Source organism: Phascolarctos cinereus, unplaced genomic scaffold, assembly GCF_003287225.1.
Source record: "Phascolarctos cinereus isolate Bilbo 61053 unplaced genomic scaffold, phaCin_HiC Scaffold_5;HRSCAF=322, whole genome shotgun sequence".
Lineage (NCBI taxonomy): Eukaryota > Metazoa > Chordata > Mammalia > Diprotodontia > Phascolarctidae > Phascolarctos > Phascolarctos cinereus.
In genome coordinates this window covers 242,878,084-242,896,480 of record NW_027555958.1, presented here as the reverse complement: position 1 = coordinate 242,896,480, position 18,397 = coordinate 242,878,084, and the positions used below count along the sequence as shown (strand labels likewise).

Below are 18,397 nucleotides of genomic sequence, written 5' to 3'. Positions count from 1 at the left end.
AAAGAGGAGACTGATCAATGGAATATTATGGTAGGGGGTTGTTTGGGAGGGGATGAGATGAAATGGGATGGCATGGCATGGCATGGGATGGAATAACATGAATCACAGAATTTCAGAGTTGGAAGGACCTCAGGAGTTGTATAGTCTAACCCATATCTGAACAGGGAGGGGTGCTAGGTGGAGCAGTGGATAGAGTGTCAGGCCTGGAGTCAGGAAGATTCATCTTCCTGAGTTCAAATCCAGCCCCAGACACATACTAGCTGTGTGACCCTGGATGAGTCACTTAACCCTGTTTGCCTCAGTTTCCTTATCTATAAAATGAGCTGGAGAAGGAAATGGCAAACCACTCCAGTGTCTTTGCCAAGAAAACCCCAAAATGGGCTCACAAAGAGTCGGACAGGAATGAAATGATCAAATAACAACAATATCTGAACAGGACCTCTATAGCAAGCCCAAAAAGGATAGCTCTAATTGTTACATGGTTTTTCTTTACATAGGCCAATAATCTGCTTTTCTTTAACTTTCCACTGTTTTTAGTTCTGCCCTCTGGGACCAAGCAGAAAAGAGATGGGGTAGGATGGGGTGGGGTGGGATGGGATAGGATGGGGTGGGGTGGGATGGGATGGGATAGGATGGGGTGGGGTGGGATGGGATGGGATAGGATGGGGTGGGGTGGGATGGGATGGGATAGGATGGGGTGGGGTGGGATGGGATGGGATGGATAACCTAGATCCCATATTCTCCAGTGGTATAGGAGCTTTTTCACCATAGACACATACAGTTCCCTGGCAAGAGTTTCCCTGGGAAGGGGGGAAATTTGAGCCCATGGAGAGCAGGAGAAGGGAGGTCACAGGAGGAAGAAGGAAACTCCCCCTCCCTCTGGCCTAAGAAAAACAGGGGAAGGACAGTCGAGACAGCTCATTTCCCAGACTCCCATCAAAACTCCATGAGAGATTGTTCAGAGAAATGGAGTTGGGGGGTTCTATAGGGGTAAAAACTGGGCTCTGACCCAGGTCCCAGGGAGGGGAGGAATCACCTGGGTTGGGCTGCCCAAGGGCTGAGCAGAAACATATGCAAACTAGTTTAGATAATGAACTGCCTTAAATGTCAGGAAGGGCCCAGGGCAACGTCTCCTTGTGTAAAGTTTGCTTTGGGAAGGGCTGCTCCACCTGACTGGCAGCTAGGCTGGGGGTGGGGGATAAATTGAGATTATAGGATAGGAAGCTGGAGGTGTGAAGGAAGGAATAGAGGGACAGGGGAGGTGAGGGTTAGGGGGCCAGGGATGTGAGGGTGAGATGACAAGAGAGGTGAGGTGAGAGCACAGGTGAAGTGGGCTGGGGTGAGGAGACACAGGTAAGAGGGGGAGGGGACAGGAGGAGACAGGTGAGGAACGGGTGAGAAGATGGGTGAGGTGATAGGTATGGAGTCTATAGGGAAGGGGAAAAGGGCAAGGGAAAGGAGAAAAAGCCCGCCAGAGTTCAGTGTCCCTTGCACAGAGTGTGATTGACTCCCTAGCATCTCCAGGGTGAGCCAGGTGACCGACAACCCAGAGCACCCTCCACCGCTCATCCCCACGATGGCTCCTGTCCTCCCTAGGGGAGCCCTGGACGGATACCTGCCTTGGTCCCAGGGTTTTCCACAGCTGGTGCGTAGTAGAAGGAAGGGGTGTGGTGTATTTCCTCAAACCCCAATGGAATCCAATGAAGAGAGAATGTCTCTGAAGTATAAAACCTACCTTGGACACCACAACTCCACACAAAATGGAGGGGCTCATATTGGGTCTAGCTTCAGAATGGGGTACTGTTGGGGCAAAGAAATCTAACCCTATCTGGCTGCTGCCATGGCTAAATCTCCGGGAAGGAAAAAAGAAACCAGATCTCCATTCCTCTCCTCCCTTTCGTACCCCCACCCCAACTCCCACCAAGACCCCACTTCCCACTCAGACCATCCTAATGCTGCTCAGCTCAGGTCCCACTTCCTCCTTGAACCCTTCCTAGATTTTCTGATTATAAACACAGATTATAGGGGCAGCTAGGTGGCACAGTGGATAGAGCACTGGCTCTGGAGTCAGGAGGACCTGAGTTCTGGCTCCAGACACTTGGCACTTACTAGCTGTATGACCCTGGGCAAGTCACTTAACCTGATTGCCTTGTCAAAAAAAAAACCACAGATACATTAAGTGACTTGCCTAAAGTCACACAGCTATTAAATGTTGTTCAGTCTTTTTATGACACAATTTTGGGTTTTTTCTTGGCAAAGATGTCAAAGTGTTTTGAAGTTTCCTTCTCCAGCTTATTTGACAGATGAGGAAACTGAGGCAAACAGGGTTAAGTGACTTGTCCAGGGTCACACAGCTAGTAAGCATCTGAGGCTGGATTTGAACTCAGTCTTCTTGACTCCAGGCCCAGTATTCTATGCACTGTACCACCTACTGGCCTCATACCCTTCTGGCTATTCAGAATTTGGTTACCAGTGAAAGAAGCATCATAGAAAGGTGGGTAATTATGGGAGAAGAGACCCTGGGTGGGAGGCCAGGACTTTAAGCCTAACTGTCACTGACCCACTGCATGATGTTCAGTGAATTGGGCATCCTTGGTCCTCAGTTTCCTTCTCTGTAAAATAAAGGATTTGGACTGGGTAGTTGTTCTGGTCCCTTCCAATTCTGATGCTCTTATGATTATAGGATTAATCAATCAGCATTTATTAGGTGCCTTACTGGCTCTGACAGTTATTATTTGGCATCCACGTAACCTTGATGGGACTCAGTTTCCGCATCTGTAAAATTAAGGGATTGTGCCAGACACTGGGGCTATGATGACCATAAGAATTAAATAGCCCAAACAATGCATGTGAATGTCTTTGAATTAGAAATGGTTCCTATAATTTTATAGTCCCACACAAAGCTGAGAGAGAGGCTCATTTGAGCTCCAGACACACATTCTACCTGGGCTGACAACATGGATATTAGAAGTGGACATGAAACATTTACAAAATTAACATGAGATAATTTAGAGAGAATGGGCAGCTAGGTGGTGCAGTGGGTAGAGTACTGGACCTGGAGGCAGGAATACTCCTTTTCATGAGTTCTAATCCAGCCTCAGACACTTACTAGCTGTGTGACCCTGGATGAATCACTTTACCCTATTTGCCTCAATTTCCTCATCTGTAAAATGAGCCGGAGAAGGAAATGGCAAACCACTCCAGTATCTCTGCCAAGAATACCCCAAAAATGAGGTCACAAAGAGTCAGATATAACTGAAAAACGACTGAAAGTTCAACAACAAATTTTGAGGGAAGGGGAGGCACTTACAACTGGGGGAAAAGATCAGGAAAGGATTCCTGCAGGAGATAGTGTTTGAGTATCTCTTGTAGGCATCTCTCATAATAATCACTAAAGGCATAATACATACATACGTATATACATATATACACAGAGGGAGAGAGAGAGAACTTTAAACTTTGCAAAGTGCTTGACACACCTTTTTTTAAAGAAATTAAAGTTTTTCAATTAACAAGCACTTATTTCTCTCCCCTCTTCTCTCTCTCTTCCTTCCAATTAAAAAAGGAAAAAGAAAACCCTCATAACAAATATGTATAGTCAAGCAAAGCGTGTTCCATTATGGGCCATGTAACAAAATGTTACACACATTTTCACATTTGAGCTTCATAAACCTGATAATGAGGGGCAGCTAGGTGGCACAGTGGATAGAGCACCGGCCCTGGATTCAGGAGGACCTGAGTTCAAATCTGGACTCAGACACAAAACACTTACTAGCTGTGTGACCCTGGGCAAGTCACTTAACCCCACTGCCTAACCAAAAAAGCAAAAACAAAACAAAAAACAAACCTGACAAGGATCCTGGATGGACCTGTGTTCAAATCTCAGCTTGGCCACTTGCTAGCTGTGTGACCTTGGGCAAAGCTCTTAACCTCTCTGGGTCTCAGTTTCTCTGGTCCTAAAAATGATCTTTTTAAAGTCCCCTTCAAGCTCTAAATCTGTCACCTGGTGAGGTAGGTTTATTATCAGGTAGGTTTTACAGCTGAGAAAACTGAGGCTTGAAGAACCACAGATTTAGGGAAGGGAAAAACGTTTATATGGCCCCTATTACATGCCAGGCATTATGGTAAACACTTAACAAATATTATTTAATTTGATTCCCATAACAACCCTGGGAGATAGATGCTATTATTACCCCCATTTTACAGATGAGAAAACTGAGGCAAACAGGGTTAAGCGAACTATTCAGGGTCACATAGCTAGTACACATCTGAGGCTGATTTGAACTCAGGTCTTCCTGACTCCAGGCCTAGCACTCTATCCATTATGACCCATTCATGACCCTACTTCATGACCCCATTTTAGGGGTTCTCTTGGCAAAGACACTGGAATAGTTTGCCATTTCCTTCTCCAGCTCATTTTACAGATGAGGAAACTGAGGCAGACAGGGTTAAACAACTTGTCTAGGATCACACAGCTACTAACTGTCTGAGGTTGATTTGAACTCAGCTCTTCCTGACTCTGGGCCCAGCACTCTATCCACTACGACCCCTACTTCATGACCCCATTCTTGGCAAAGATACTGGAGTGGTTTGCCATTTCCTTCTCTAGCTCATTTTCCAGATAGGAAACTGAGACGCACAAGGTTCAGTGACTTGCCCAGGGTCACACAGCTAGTAAGTGTCTGAGGCCAGATTTGAACTCACAAAGAGGAGTCTTTCTGACTCCAGACCTGGCGCTCTATGCACTATAGCACCACCTAGAAGAAGACTTAGGGTTCACCTACTCCAGAGATGTCAAGCCTACAACAGCCCACAATATTCCCAAGCGCTACAGGAACCAGATTAAAACATAATCGGGAAATATTTCTTAAAAATAAATAAAAATACAATAAACCATAGATAACATCATATTTTAAAAACTAAGTCAATACGCCACTCACAGGGATCTTTATGTGTGGATTAGTGGCTGCTGTTTCTATTTAAGTTCAACACCACTGATCTAGTCCAAAGCCCTAATTTTACAGATAAGGAAACTGAGTCCTATCGAGGTGAAGTGGCCACATAAGTAATAAATGTCAGAGCCAAGACTTGAAACCAAGTCAACTCTTTATTCCAAGGCCAGTGCTCCAGCACCCATCCCCTGGAGTGCCTACCACAGAATAGAAAAGCCTCAACAAAAATTTGGAATACTTGTTCATTAATTGACTGAGCTGTAGACCCTAGGCAGGGAAATCTATACTGAATCTGAATCCCAGACCTAGAGATCTCTCCTGGTCTCCCTTCTTTCACCTCCCGGGATGCCTAGAAGGTAGAACTGTCCACTGAAATTCAGGTGTAGAGGATGGTGGGGCCCAGCCTACGATCCCACCCCTCTAGTCACTGACGCAAGGCTGTGGCCTGTCCCAGGATTGTCTCTCCTCCCTGACATTCTGCGGTGGGCAGGCCAGGGTCCATAAGATTTATCTCTTCCAGACTGGGGACAGTTCTGTGCTAGCCTATTTGCTTTGTTACTCAGCGGGCAGCTGGTGCTGGGGAGCTGGGGTTTATTGGGAGGTGATAGAAAAAGGTTTATTGGGGGGCACAGCAGGAAATGAGAGCGAAGGCCCAGCCAGGGCCATGGAACTAAGGAATAAGAGAAAGGACGGGAATTGAGGGGGGTGGAGTGGGGTGGGGTGGGGTGGCTTGGGAGGTCAGAGCCTAAGGGAGGAAGCTGCAAGGCATTTATTTATTGCGTTTGACTCTGAGTGAGAGAAACCTCCAGCCCAGCTCCACCATCACTCTCTTACCTGGGATCTCTGGAGATAAGGACTGACCCCCATCCCAAGGCAGGATTCCCTCAAGACTCCATTAATTGATCTACATCCATCTCACCGCACCCCCAGTAGAGCACCTGGTTCCAGCCTCTTTACCCTGACTCTAGCCCTTCTTCTGCTAAGTCCATCCTTCACCCCTACCTACACCTTTCCCTTGGGGATTCAATTCAACAGACACTTAAGCACCTGCTATGGGCCACACACCAGAAATATAAATAAGATATAGTTTCAGCTTCCCCTCCTTTCGCCTCTTCTTCTCCTCTCTCACGTTTCCTTCTTCCTTCATTTTCTTGCCTTATTTTACTTCTTTCCTCCTCCCCTTCTCCAACCTTACCTTTCTTTTTTCCTATTCTCTTGCCCCTCTGGCCACTCTTCTCATCCATCCCTGTCACCACCCCAGCTTCAGTTCCCAGAAAATCTCATCCGTTCTCCTGCCTTCTCTCCCCTTAGCTGTTTCTCTACGACCCCCATCTCCTTCTCTTCCTCCTCCTCCTCCTCCACCCCCACCCCGATGTTCTACAATCCTTCCACTCCCCGTGGGGATATATCTTGCAAATCTTGGAATTTAAAAATAGAAATTAAGCTTGGAAGAAGGGGTAGGGGTGAGGGGGAAATCCTTCACCAAACCCTCTGTATGCAAATGCCTAGTAAAACATACAGACAGTCCCCACTGGCTCCACCTCCCTGCTATGCCCACAACCCCACATGGCCAAGTACTTTACCCTGCAGCTGTTCCTCCACTGCCTTCCATGTCCACGCTGCCTTAATCCTCTGTCCCCACCCTAACTCCCCACTCTCCTGCCTCCATGCCCTTGCTTTTTCCCAGCTGGATCCCTTTGCCATGGCTGGATCCTGGGCCTTTTGTGTTCTTTTCTCCCCCTCTGTCCAGCTTTAAGCTGTGGCCACTGAAGAATGAGAAGTACAAACATATGTGGAGCCCCAGAACTTGAAGCCATCTGGGGTTAACCCTCCCCGAAGGTCTGATCTCAGAGGGATGTTCTGAGCACAGAAAGAGGGCATTGGGGTAATCCTGGCAGCAGAAGAACTGTTTGTGTTTTGTGTTTTGGTGTATGAGCACAAACAGCCATATATTAGGGGGTTCACTGGGCTGAAGACACTTCCCTAAACTGACCCCTGCCCAAGCTCAGAGGGTGAAAAGCTGGGAGAGAGCACAGTGCAGGGGAAGGGTGAGGGAAAGCAAGGGGATTCCCCTCCTCCATCAGGACCGTGCCAAGTGTGGATGGCATCAGCCACTTGCCACGTTCGTGCTATTAGGGACTGTATCTTCTAGCAGTTCTTCCTATTCTCTGCACCTGGCATTGGACAGTGGGAGTTGCAGAGATGGACAAGTGGGCACGGCCCCCAGAAGATTAGGGAACAAGGTTCTAAACCCCCCAGGTGAAGTTAAGACTGAAGTTAAGACTGAAAATTCAGAATAAATTCCATCCATGTTCTGGGGTCCTCCAGGAATGAACACCACTCCCGACCTTTCTCCTAGGACCCCCAGAGAAGAAGACTCAGCTGCCTAGGAGAAGAACCAAGGCAAGGTGATCTGTGTCATTTTGTGCCAGACTTACCCGTTAGATGTCCCGTGTCCAGGGAGGACTCAGGAGCAGCGGCACCAGTCCCAGAGGCAAGGAAGAGGTGAGGGCAGCTGTGGGTGCTAGATTGCCTCAGCCGGGCATTAGGAGAGCAGACTTCGAATAGGGGGGACAAGGCGGGAGACAAAGGCAGTGATGGGGTGTGGCACAGTGGACAATGCCACCCTATGTGGGGTGCCCAAGATCGGGTAGCAGAAAGGAAAGGGAGACAGGTGCTCTGACTAAAGGCAGTGCTGTCTTCAAGGTGCCACCTGCCCCCTGTCCAGTGCCACCTTGCAGGGCTGTGGCTATGCCCAGCCCCCGGTGGGTAGGAGGGGAGCAGTGCCCAGCTTGGGGGACCGAGCTGTCGGGGCAGCTTGGGAGAGGGTGGTGTACAGGTATGTATTGGAAGGAAGTCAGCAGAGCCGGGAGATGAAGTGTTGGGTCAGAGCCTGATTTCCCATTATAAGTAATCCTTCCTTATTTACCTGAACAAATACTCTCCCTGCTTACCTCAGACCACAGAGATAGCTCGTAGTCTTAACCCTTGCAGGGCTGGATTCTTCTTCCTCCCCCAAAACTTACTCCAGGGAGCTCTTCCAAAACGGCCAACAAAGTTCCAAGGACCCAGAGGGCAAGAACCCCATCTTGCCATATTCCTGACATCACATTTCTTAGCTCTCAGACGTCACAGAACACTCTGCTAGGCCCTCTCTAATATGCTTATCGTGTGATGCTGCATATTACAGTTGGTGCCTCATCCCCTATCAGACTGTCAGCTACCTGGGGGTAGCTACCACGCCTCTATCTAAATGTCCCGTTTCCAGTGCTCAGAACAAAACAGAATTTTAAAACGATGGTTGTTTTTTGTCTCCTAGCACAGTCTTGAACATATAGTAGGTGTTCAATATAGACTTCCTAATCCATCTCATGAGGCAGCCAGTGGCTCAGTGACAGAGAGCCCTGGGCCTGGAGTCAGGAAGAACTGAGTTCAAATCCAGCCTCAGACATTTAGTAGTTGTGTGACCCTGGGTAAGTCACTTAACCTCTGATTGCTTTAATCCACTGGAGAAGGAAATGGCAAACCATTCCAGTATCTTTGCCAACAAAACCCCAGATGAGGTCATGAAGAGTCAGACAAGACTGAAACAAATGAACAACAAAAGTCCATCTCTCTTCTCTTCCCTCACCTAAAAAAGACATTCATAATAGCCAGCGTCTCTATAGCACATTCAAGTTTACAGATCCATTTCATATACATCTTTTCAGTTCATAGCATCCTAGATTCTAAGCTGGAAAGGACTTCAGAAGTCATTGAATCTAACTCCCTCATTTTATAGATGAGAAAATTGAGGTCCAGAGCAGTTACATGACTTGCTTAAGGTCAAAAAATAAGTGACTGAGGCTGGATTTGAACTCAGATCTGCCTGATTACAAGTCTAATGGGAGGTAGGTGTCGGGAACACTAAACTGTGCATAAGGATCCCTACAGGCTGCCTATTGAATTAGAAAAACAAAATTTAACATTATCTATGTTCTATTGTATTTTTATTTATTTTATGAAATATTTCCCAGCTAGGTGGTGTGCAGTGGATAGAGTTCCAGGCCTGAAGTCAGGAAGGCTCGTCTTCCTAAGTTCAAATCTGGCCTCCCACACTTACTAGCTGTGGGATCCTGGACAAGTTACTTCACTCTATTTGCCTCAGTTTCCTCCTCTGTCAAATGAGCTGGAGAAGGAAATGGCAAACTGCTCCAGTATCTCTGCCAAGAAAATCCCAAATGGGGTCACAAAGGGTCAACACAACTGAAAAAATGACTAAACAACAACCGTGACAATCTCCATTATACAGATAATAAAACGGAGGCTCAGAGACAGTAATCTTAAGCGACTTGTTCAAATTCACATAGCTAGTAAAATGGCAAGAGGAAATGAAGTTTATAGAATCTCAGAGTTGGGAGAGACCTCAGGAATCATCTAGTTCAACTCTTCTGTCTTCCAGTCCACTAGACTTCAAATTCCCCATTAGAACAAAAGCTCCTCGAGGGCAGGGCCTCTATCTACGCACAGTGCCTCCTAAGGGGCAGTTTCTTAGTAAGTGTTTGTTGTATTGAAAAGCGATGGATGAAATCTTCTTTTCACTATACTTGCCTGAGTTTGGAGCCACAACCATAGGCCCTGCCCTCTGAAAGGGCAAACCAGGGAGAAGGAAGGGGGATTCACCCTATGAACACTGCCCAGCTTCCCTCGCCCTCTCTTGTGTCCAGCTGTTTGTCCATCGACATCACATTCTGCAGCTACATCTAGGGAAGGAGCCCATATACAGTTCAGCTCTAAACTGTTCTCTCCCGATGTCACTTCTGTACAGGGGCCTTTTCCCCACCAAATAACCTACAAACTCCCTAAGGGCATTAACTTCTGCTGCTCTGCAGCCTAGCTCAGGGCTAAACACACAGCAGGCACTCAATGAGCATCGAGGTGGAGGGGATGATAGATTGCTGGCCCTGATGTCAGGAAGACTTGAGTTCAAAATCCTGCTTTCAAACACTTAATAGCCATATAACCTGGGGAAGTCAACTTAGCCCCAGTTCTGCCTCGGTTTTACCGGCTATAAAGTTGGGACCATAATAGCATCTACCTTACGGGGTTATCATGAGGCTCAAATGAGATAATATTTGTCAAGTGCTTAGCACAGTGCCTGGCACATTATAGGTACTATACAGTGCCTGTGTTGCTCTTCGGTTGTTTTGGTTTTGTCTGACTCTTTGTGACCCCATTTGGGGTTTTCTTGGCAAAGATACTGAAGTGATTTGCCATTTCCTCCTCCAGATCATTTGACAGATGAGGAAACTGAGGCAAACAGGGTAAAGTGACCTGCCCAGGGTCACACAGCTAGGAAATATTTGAGGGTTAGATTTGAACTCAGGAAGATGAGTCTTCTTGACTCCAAGGCCCGACATTCTTTTCACAGCGCCACCTAGCTGCCCATTCACACACGAGCCCTTTAAAATAAAATGTTCAATCCGTTGAATTGAATTCGTTTGAAACTTGCCTCTGTTTCTAGTTGCCAGATCTGGGCCTCAGTCTACCCATCTACAAAATGAAGGGCTGGACTGCATGTCCTCTGAGGTCCCTTCCGTCTCTAAATTCGTGATCCAATGATTTACCATCTACAGTGACTTTTTAAAAAAATCCTCACCCCCTGCTAACTGATGTCTGAAATTCTACTATTTAAATTTTATTCCTTTGGCTTCAGGCTTTGTTCTTGTTTGAAATACCAGTTCTCCTAGGAGAGCTAACTCTTCAAGGTCATTGAGTGGATCAGAACCTTCTTTTCTGCCTCCTGGCTTTCCTGGCTCCCTTCAAATCCCAGCTAAAATCCCACCTTCTACAGGAGGCCTTTTCCAATCTTAATACCATGGCCTTCCCTCTGTTGATGATTTCCAGCTTATCCTGTATATATAGATAGCTTGTGGGTACATAATTGTTTGCATGCTGTCATCTCCATTATATTATAAGTTCCTTGAGAGCAAGGACTAGCTTTTACTGTTCTTTGTACCCCTAGCACTTAGCACAGTGCCTGGCACACAGTAGGTGCTTAATAAATGTTTAATGACTGACTGACTAAAAGTGTAAGGGAAAGTGGAGAGATACTGTCAAGGGTGCCTGTGTCTCAGGAGACTCATCCAGAGTGCTTGGACCCTTTATTTCTAGTCCTATCAGTCCCATTGATTTCTTGTGTTTAGTCTAGTGGGTTAGATGTTCTCTTGCTAGGTCAGATGTCCACAGATATTGACTGTTGCCCAGCATTGACTGTTCTTAAGGAAAGAAGGAAGGAAGAAAAGAGGGAGGGAGGGAGGGAGGGAAGGAAGAAAGGAAGGAAGAAAGGAAAGAAGGAAGGAGGGAGGGTAGGAAGGAAGGAAGGAGGGAGAGAAGGAAGGGAGGAAGTAAGGAACAAAGGAAGGAAGGAGGGAAAGGAGGAAGGAGGGAAGGAGAAAAGAAAGGAAGGATGAAAGGAAAAAAAGGAGGGAGGAAGGGAAGGAAACAGGCATTTATTAGGCTCCTTTTAAGTGCCAGGCACTGTTCTAAGTGCTTTACAGGTATTATAGGGTGACCTGTCCAGTGTTACTCAGCTACTATAGTTAGTGACAGTTGGGCATTCAATTAAGAAGCATTTATCCAACCTTGCCCATGTGCCAGAACTCTAGTCTGGCAATCTGGCAATCTAGTGCTCATTCCACTACACTGTGCTGCTACTTCTATAAAACCCGCCATGAAGCCCCGAGTTTTCTGGTATTACAAATACATGTCAATCAGTCAGTCAATCAACATTTATTAAGTGTCTATTCTAAGCCAAGCACTGCTCTTCTCTCTCTGTCTTTCTGCCTCTCTGTCTCTCTAAATATCTATATCTATATATGTTTATGTGTCTATAAAAAGAAATATGAAAAAGTGTTCTTTTTTCAACCACCATCGTCCTACATATTGCACCCTGGTCAACCATCTACTTTGCCTATGCCTAGTTTTGCTTCTAGTCTGGACACCAAAAAGAAAACATTGCCCTTTCCTTGTATACAGCCTTAGGGGAGCTGTGAGCTCTGGTCTTGGAATCGGAAGACCAAAGTTTAAATCCAGACTTTACCAGATTTTTGACCCTGGGAAAACAACATGGGGTTATGCTTGATAAAGCACTTGCAGATTCTCTGGGCTGGGGGTTGTGACCCAGTTTCCTTGGTAGAATATAGAGTGTCCAGGCATCAAAGGGTCCATATCTGATGAAATGGACCTTCTCTTACTGTGAGTGGGTACAGCCAGTAGCTGACAAAGAAGTAAATATCTAATTGGATCTAATTGGGCCCAAGAATTTTCAGTTGAGCACAGCCTTTCAAATAGAACGTGGTGCCACAAGGGATACCCATTCTGTAGCAAAAGTAATGGGGAGTTGGTCTGTAAATAGGGCTGGAAGAGATAGTCTATCAATATTATCCCAAAAAAAGCATGGAAACCACAGGACATGGATAGGCCTAGAACAGAGGTGGGGAACCTGCAGCCTCAAGGCCACATGTGGACTAGAGGGCCACACGTGGCCTTGAGGCTGCCGGTTCCCCACTCCTGGCCTAAAGACTGAGAATGGGGGCAGCCAGGTGGCTCAGTAGATAGAGCACTGGCCCTGAAGTCAGGAGGACTGGAGCTCAAATGTGACCTCAGACCAAATACTTGACATTTACCACCAGCTGTGTGACCCTAGGCAAGTCACTTAACTCCAATTGCCAAAAAAAAAAAAAAGAAAGACTAACATTGTAGCAAGACTAGACCTGAATTTGGATTCCAGTTCTGTTACTTACTAGTAGTACAACGCAGGACAAGTTACTTCCTTTGTGTTCTCAGTTACCCTTTCTGTAAAATGATAGGTTTGGACTAAGTCATCTCGAAGTCCCTTCTAGCCCCAATTCCCATAGTCCTATTTCACTTCAACTACCAACTCTCAACTCTTCGGGTCCCCTTGTATATAAAAAGGGGGTGAAAACATTTGTACCACCTGTCTCGTAGGGTATTGTGAGCAAAGGGCTTTGCAAACCCTAAAGTGCTTTATAAATACTAGTGATGATGATGGTGATGAAGTAAATTAGAGTGGTGGATGGAAAACAGAGGAGTCCACAAGACCGCCTTCTGACATTCTGCTGTAGACAGGTCCCTGAACTTTTCAGTGTTCCTGGTGACTTTCTAATGCTTTAAATCAAAGATAAGATGACTTGTAGGGAGGTTTGGTATCCAAAGTTCTTGAGTCAGAGGTCCAGGTTCAAGCTTCCCCTTTCCTATCTGTGTTAATTCTCTATGTTAATTATCTGTGTGATCTTAGGTAAATCATTTAATCTCCATTGGGTCTTAGTTTTTTTTCATCTTTAAAGAAGTTGAACTAGGCCTCTGAGGACCATTCCAGCTATAAATCTATGATTTGTGATCAGTGGAGGGAACTTCCACATTGGGAGTACCTCATGAAAATGAAATCATAGTCCTGGGTCAAAGAATATATACACAGGGTGTCCCAAAAGTCTTAGTACAGTTTTAATTTTTAATAACTTCAGAAGAATAAGTGCTACAAATTTACAAAAAAAAACTTTTGAAAGGTTAATTATTTAAAATATTGATAACTTTCATATTGAAAATTCAATATGACCACCAGCTTGTGCTATATATTGCTCTAGCAGACTTTCAAACTTTATAAAAAACTTTCATCATAGTTCAGATTTTCAAACTTTATAAAAAACTTTCATCATAGTTCAGTGACTAAAAGGATTGCATTTGTAATCCTAATCTTAAGGTCATCCAAAGAATGCAATTTTTATGTATATATGGCAATTTTAACATGACTCTTCCAAAAAAAGTCTAATGGAGAGAGATCAGGTGACCAAGGTGGCCAAGCAAAAGGACCTCCTTTTCTGATCCACTGATCTGAGAAAGTGTCATCCAGAAGATTAAACTAAAATTACATTTTTATTATTCAAAATTCACAAAACTAAATAAACATAAGAGAAATATAAATAACTAATAAACTTTCAAATGATGATTTTTGTAAGTCTATAGCATTATACTTCTGATGTTATTAAAGCTTCAAACTGACTAAGACTTGGGGTACTACACACACACACACACACACACACACACATGCATATATATGCAATTTTATTGTTATTATTTTAAAGTAAGATTCCCATGCTCTGTGGCTGATCAGTCTTGTGTTTCTGAGGCTCCTTTCTATTATCTTTTCCTCCTTGGCCCATGGGCATAGCAGAAGGCAGTTAGGTGGTGCAGTAGATAGGGCACCAGCCTTGAAGTCAGGAGGACCTGAATTCAAATATGGCCTCAGACTTACTAGCTGTATGACCCTGGGCAAGTCACTTATCCCTGTTTTCCTCATCTGTAAAATGAGCTGGAGGAGGAAGTGGCAAACCTCTCCAGTATCTTTGCCAAGAAAACCCCAAATGAGGTCATGGAGACCTGGTCACAACCGAAATGACAAAATAGCAGGAACAGAGGGCTCAGAATCAGGACCTTGAGGACCTCAGTTCAAGTTCAAGCCCAAGCTCTGACATTTCTGTGTGAGACATTTCCCTCTCTGAGCTTCAATAATCCTAAAATTGGGATGATGACAATAGTAATTACTACTTACCCTCTCTAACTCACAGGGTTGTTGTGCCAAAAGAGCTTTGAAAACCTTCAACCATAAAGAAATGTGAGCTATTAGCAGGAGGAAAGCCCTTTTGAAAAATCCAACCCCTTCTTAGAGAAGAAAGAAGGCATCCACGCTGAGGCCAGACCAGGTACGAAGGCAGCAGGTGAGAGCTCCAGCTGGCATTCTTTCCTCACCCCACCCCTTCCACTGCCACCTCCACTCCCACTCCAAGCTTTGGATTCCTGGTGAGTGAAGAATTGAGTAGATTAGAATCACAGAATCTTAGGGGTCAGATGACATCTAGTCCAGCCAGGGGTGTGCTAGAGCCAGCTCGTGCCAGCTGACAAGAGCAAATGGTTAAATTTTGAGTGGGAGCATTTATACCTCGGAAGTCAGCTACAAACCAGGGTTTGATTTATTGTTTTGTTGTCTAGACTTAGGAAAGTGATTGGGGAAATGTTAATAATGACATTAAACTGAAAAGTGTGTCATGCATACATTTTTTTTTCAGAGACATGGTTGTTAACCAGCACACCCCTGTGTCCAACCCATACTTAGGGCACCTCTCTATAACAACCTTGACAAATGGCCAACCAGTCTCCTCTTGATACCCTATAGTGATTGAGGGAGCCAATTTCACTATGGCGTGGTTCTGACCATTAGGATGTATTGCTGAAGAGAAAAAGAAGAAAACCTCTGTGTTTAGGAGACATGCTCTGTCTTGTTGCATCTTCACTTCTTTCTTCTCTGGGTCTTATCTTCCTCATTTATAAAATGAGACGGTTGGATCAGATGGCCTCCAAGACCCCTTTCAACTCTAAATCTCTGATCCTTTGATTCTATGACAAGGCATTGAACCATTCACCATTTCCCAGTCTTCCCAAGCTTGACATCTACTCACAAATAGAGTACTGTTCTCAGTGGCCACCAATTTCTTTGTCCATCTAACACTTCATTGGCCTGCCCATTATGACTATCCTTCCAGCCCCAGCATATAGGAAGACTGGGAAGACCCTCTCTGCCCATCCCCTACCTCCTTATTAGCAGCTGGACACAAGAGGAGCAGAGGCTACCTGGTACTAGTTCTCCTACAAGAAAGAAAGGATTGCATCCGGTCAGCAGAGATCAGGAAAGAAGAGCTGAGCTGGAGAAAGAGGCTTTGCCTCTGAGAACCCCATCCTGAGATCCTAGATCCCTTGCCTTAGGAGCCTATAACATTCCTTCACCAGGCACCAACCAGCCCAGCCTAGCTCAGCACTCTCTGTCCTGTCTTCCTCCTCCCAAGTGCCAAGCACCCAAGGCCAAGTATGCAGCTCCCAAACACTGGAGGCAGAAAGGGTCTTTTCTCCAAGCCCTATTAATTCTTCCTTCCAACTACCTGTTGAATATGTCCTTTGCTCTCTATTTCTGCTCCCATTATCCTAGTCCAAGCCCTTATGACCTCTAATCTCAATTACAGCAATAGACTTTTTAAAAATAATAATATTTTCCCCTCTCAATTACATGTAAAAACAATTTTAAACATTTGAGGTTTTTAAAGTTTTGAGTTCCAAATTCTATCCTTCCCTCTTTTCCTTCTCCCCTCCCTGAGAGAGTAAACAATCTGATATAGGTTATACATATACAATCATGTAAAATATATTTCAATATTACAGAGCTTTTACAAAATAAAATGTTTTAAAAAATCAAATTTTTTTAAATTTAAAAAAATCTTTCCTTCCCACCTCCCCTCCCACCCTAACTGAGGAAGAAAGAAAAATAAAACACCTATTATAAACATACAGAGTCAAGCAAAACAAATTCCCAAATTGGCCATGTTCAAAGAAAAAATGTCTCAATCCATACTGTAAAGTCCAACTTCTCTCTATCAGAGGGTGGGCAACCTATTTTATCACGAGTTCCCTGGAATTGTGGCTGGTCATGGCATTGATCAGAGTTCCTAAGTCTTTCAAAGTTGTTTGTATCTACAATGTTGTTGTCACTGTATAAACTGTTCTAATTCTGTTTGCCTAACTCTGCATCATTTCATACATGTCTTCCTAGGCATCTCGGAAATTATCCCTATCATCACTTCTTACATCACAATAGTATTCTATCACATTTATGTACCATAACTCGTTTGGCCATTCCCCAATTAGTAGTTTCCAATTCTTTGCCACTGCAAAAAAGAACTTCTATAAACATTTTTGTACATCTCTGATTAAAATTTGTTTTGCTTAGGATTATTCTTACCCTTTATCTACTCTCTCTTAGAGTCTTTCCCCCTGTTCAGTGACACCTATTTCTGTACCCAACTCTCTGTGTGTATGTATATTTTCACCTCTTTTGTACAGTTCAGATGAGAATGAGGTTCTTTTTTTTCTTTTTTTTTTTTTTTGGCAAGGCAATCGAGGTTCAGTGACTTGCCCAGGGTCACACAGCTAGTAAATGTCAAATATTTGAGGCTAGATTTGAACTCAGGTCTTCCTGATTCCAGGGCTGGTGCTCTGTCCACTGTCCCATTTAGCTGCCCTGAGACTGAGGTTCTGGTATCAGCTGCTCACCCCTTCCTCCTTTTTTGTACAGACTTCTACTTGTGTATTCTAGTTATATGAGATAATTTTCTGTAATTTTCCTCTTCTAATGTCTTCCTCTTTCTCTCCCTTTCTAGTCCTTTTTTTTTTAAAGAACCATCAAGATATAACAGAAACACTCTCAGGTCTTGTCTAATTAAACTTCCTCTAGGAATCCTGATGATGATAGGGTTTGAAGGATCACATGTATCATCTCCCCATATTAGAATATGACAGTTTATCTTCAGACCCTTACAATCATTCATGTTTATTTTTTTGTTTCTCTTGACTCCTGTGTTTGCACTTCAAAGTTTCTAAAGCTCTGGTCTTTTCATTAGGAATGTTTGCAAGTTCTCAATCTCATTAAAGATCCATTGCTTCCCCACCCCCTCATTATATTATATCCAATTTCCTGGGTAAGTTATTCTTGACTGTAAGCCTATATTCTTTGCTTCCTGGGATATCATATTCCAAGCTCTCTTCTTCTTTAGGGCGGGAGCTAAATAAATCTCATGTGATCCTGAGTGTGGCTCCTTGGTAGTTGAATTCTTTCTTTCTGATTACTTAAAGTATTTTTTCTTTGACTTAGAAGGTCTAGATTTTTGGCTATAATATTCCCGGGGGTTTTCATTTTGGGATTTCTTTCAAGAGGTGACTGGTAGATTCATTCCACATCCATTTTGCCCTCTGGTTCTAAGAGCTCTGAGCAGTTTCATGATTTCTTGAAACATACGTCTAGGCTCTTTTTCGGTCATGAATTTCAGGTAGTCCATTGATTCTTAAATTATTTCCCCTCAATCTGTTTTCTAGGTCAGTTGTTTTTTCAATGAGACAGCTCACAAATACTTCTGTTTCTTAGTCTTTTGACTTTATTTTGATTATTTTAGTATTTTTTTTGTTGTCTCATGGAGTCACTAACTTTTATTTGGTCCATTCTAGTTTTCAGAGTTTGTTGCTTGGGTAAGGTCTGGTACCTCTTATTTTAAGCTGTTAATTCCCCTTCCACTTCTTTCTTCTACAGCTTTCATTTCTTTTCTAATTTTTTCCTTTTTTGCTCTTATTTTATTTGTAACATTTTTAAACTCTCCATTTACCTCTTGTCTTAGCTCATCCAAGAATTCTAGGTGATTTTTTGCCCAATCTCTGTTTTTCTTTGAGTCCTTGTTTGTAGATTTTGGGGGAGTCATTCTCTTCTTAGTTTTGTCTCTTCTTTTTTGTTTATTTGTTTGCTTATGTTTTTCAGCCTACTTTCTGACTTCAGACTTTATGTGAGGCTCTGT

General features: G+C 44.1%; 1 protein-coding gene across 4 annotated transcripts in view; it reads right to left on the bottom strand.

Moving 5' to 3' along the window:
- SPDEF (SAM pointed domain containing ETS transcription factor) overlaps window positions 1-7,474 on the bottom strand; it is a 53,794-nt gene extending 46,320 nt beyond the window's left edge. For all 4 annotated transcript variants that reach the window (XM_020999652.2, XM_020999649.2, XM_020999650.2 and 1 more), the window contains exon 1: window positions 7,391-7,474. The gene's annotated coding sequence lies outside the window, so the exon portion shown is untranslated. The remainder of the gene's footprint in view (window positions 1-7,390) is intronic.
- Window positions 7,475-18,397: the final 10,923 nt, after the last annotated feature.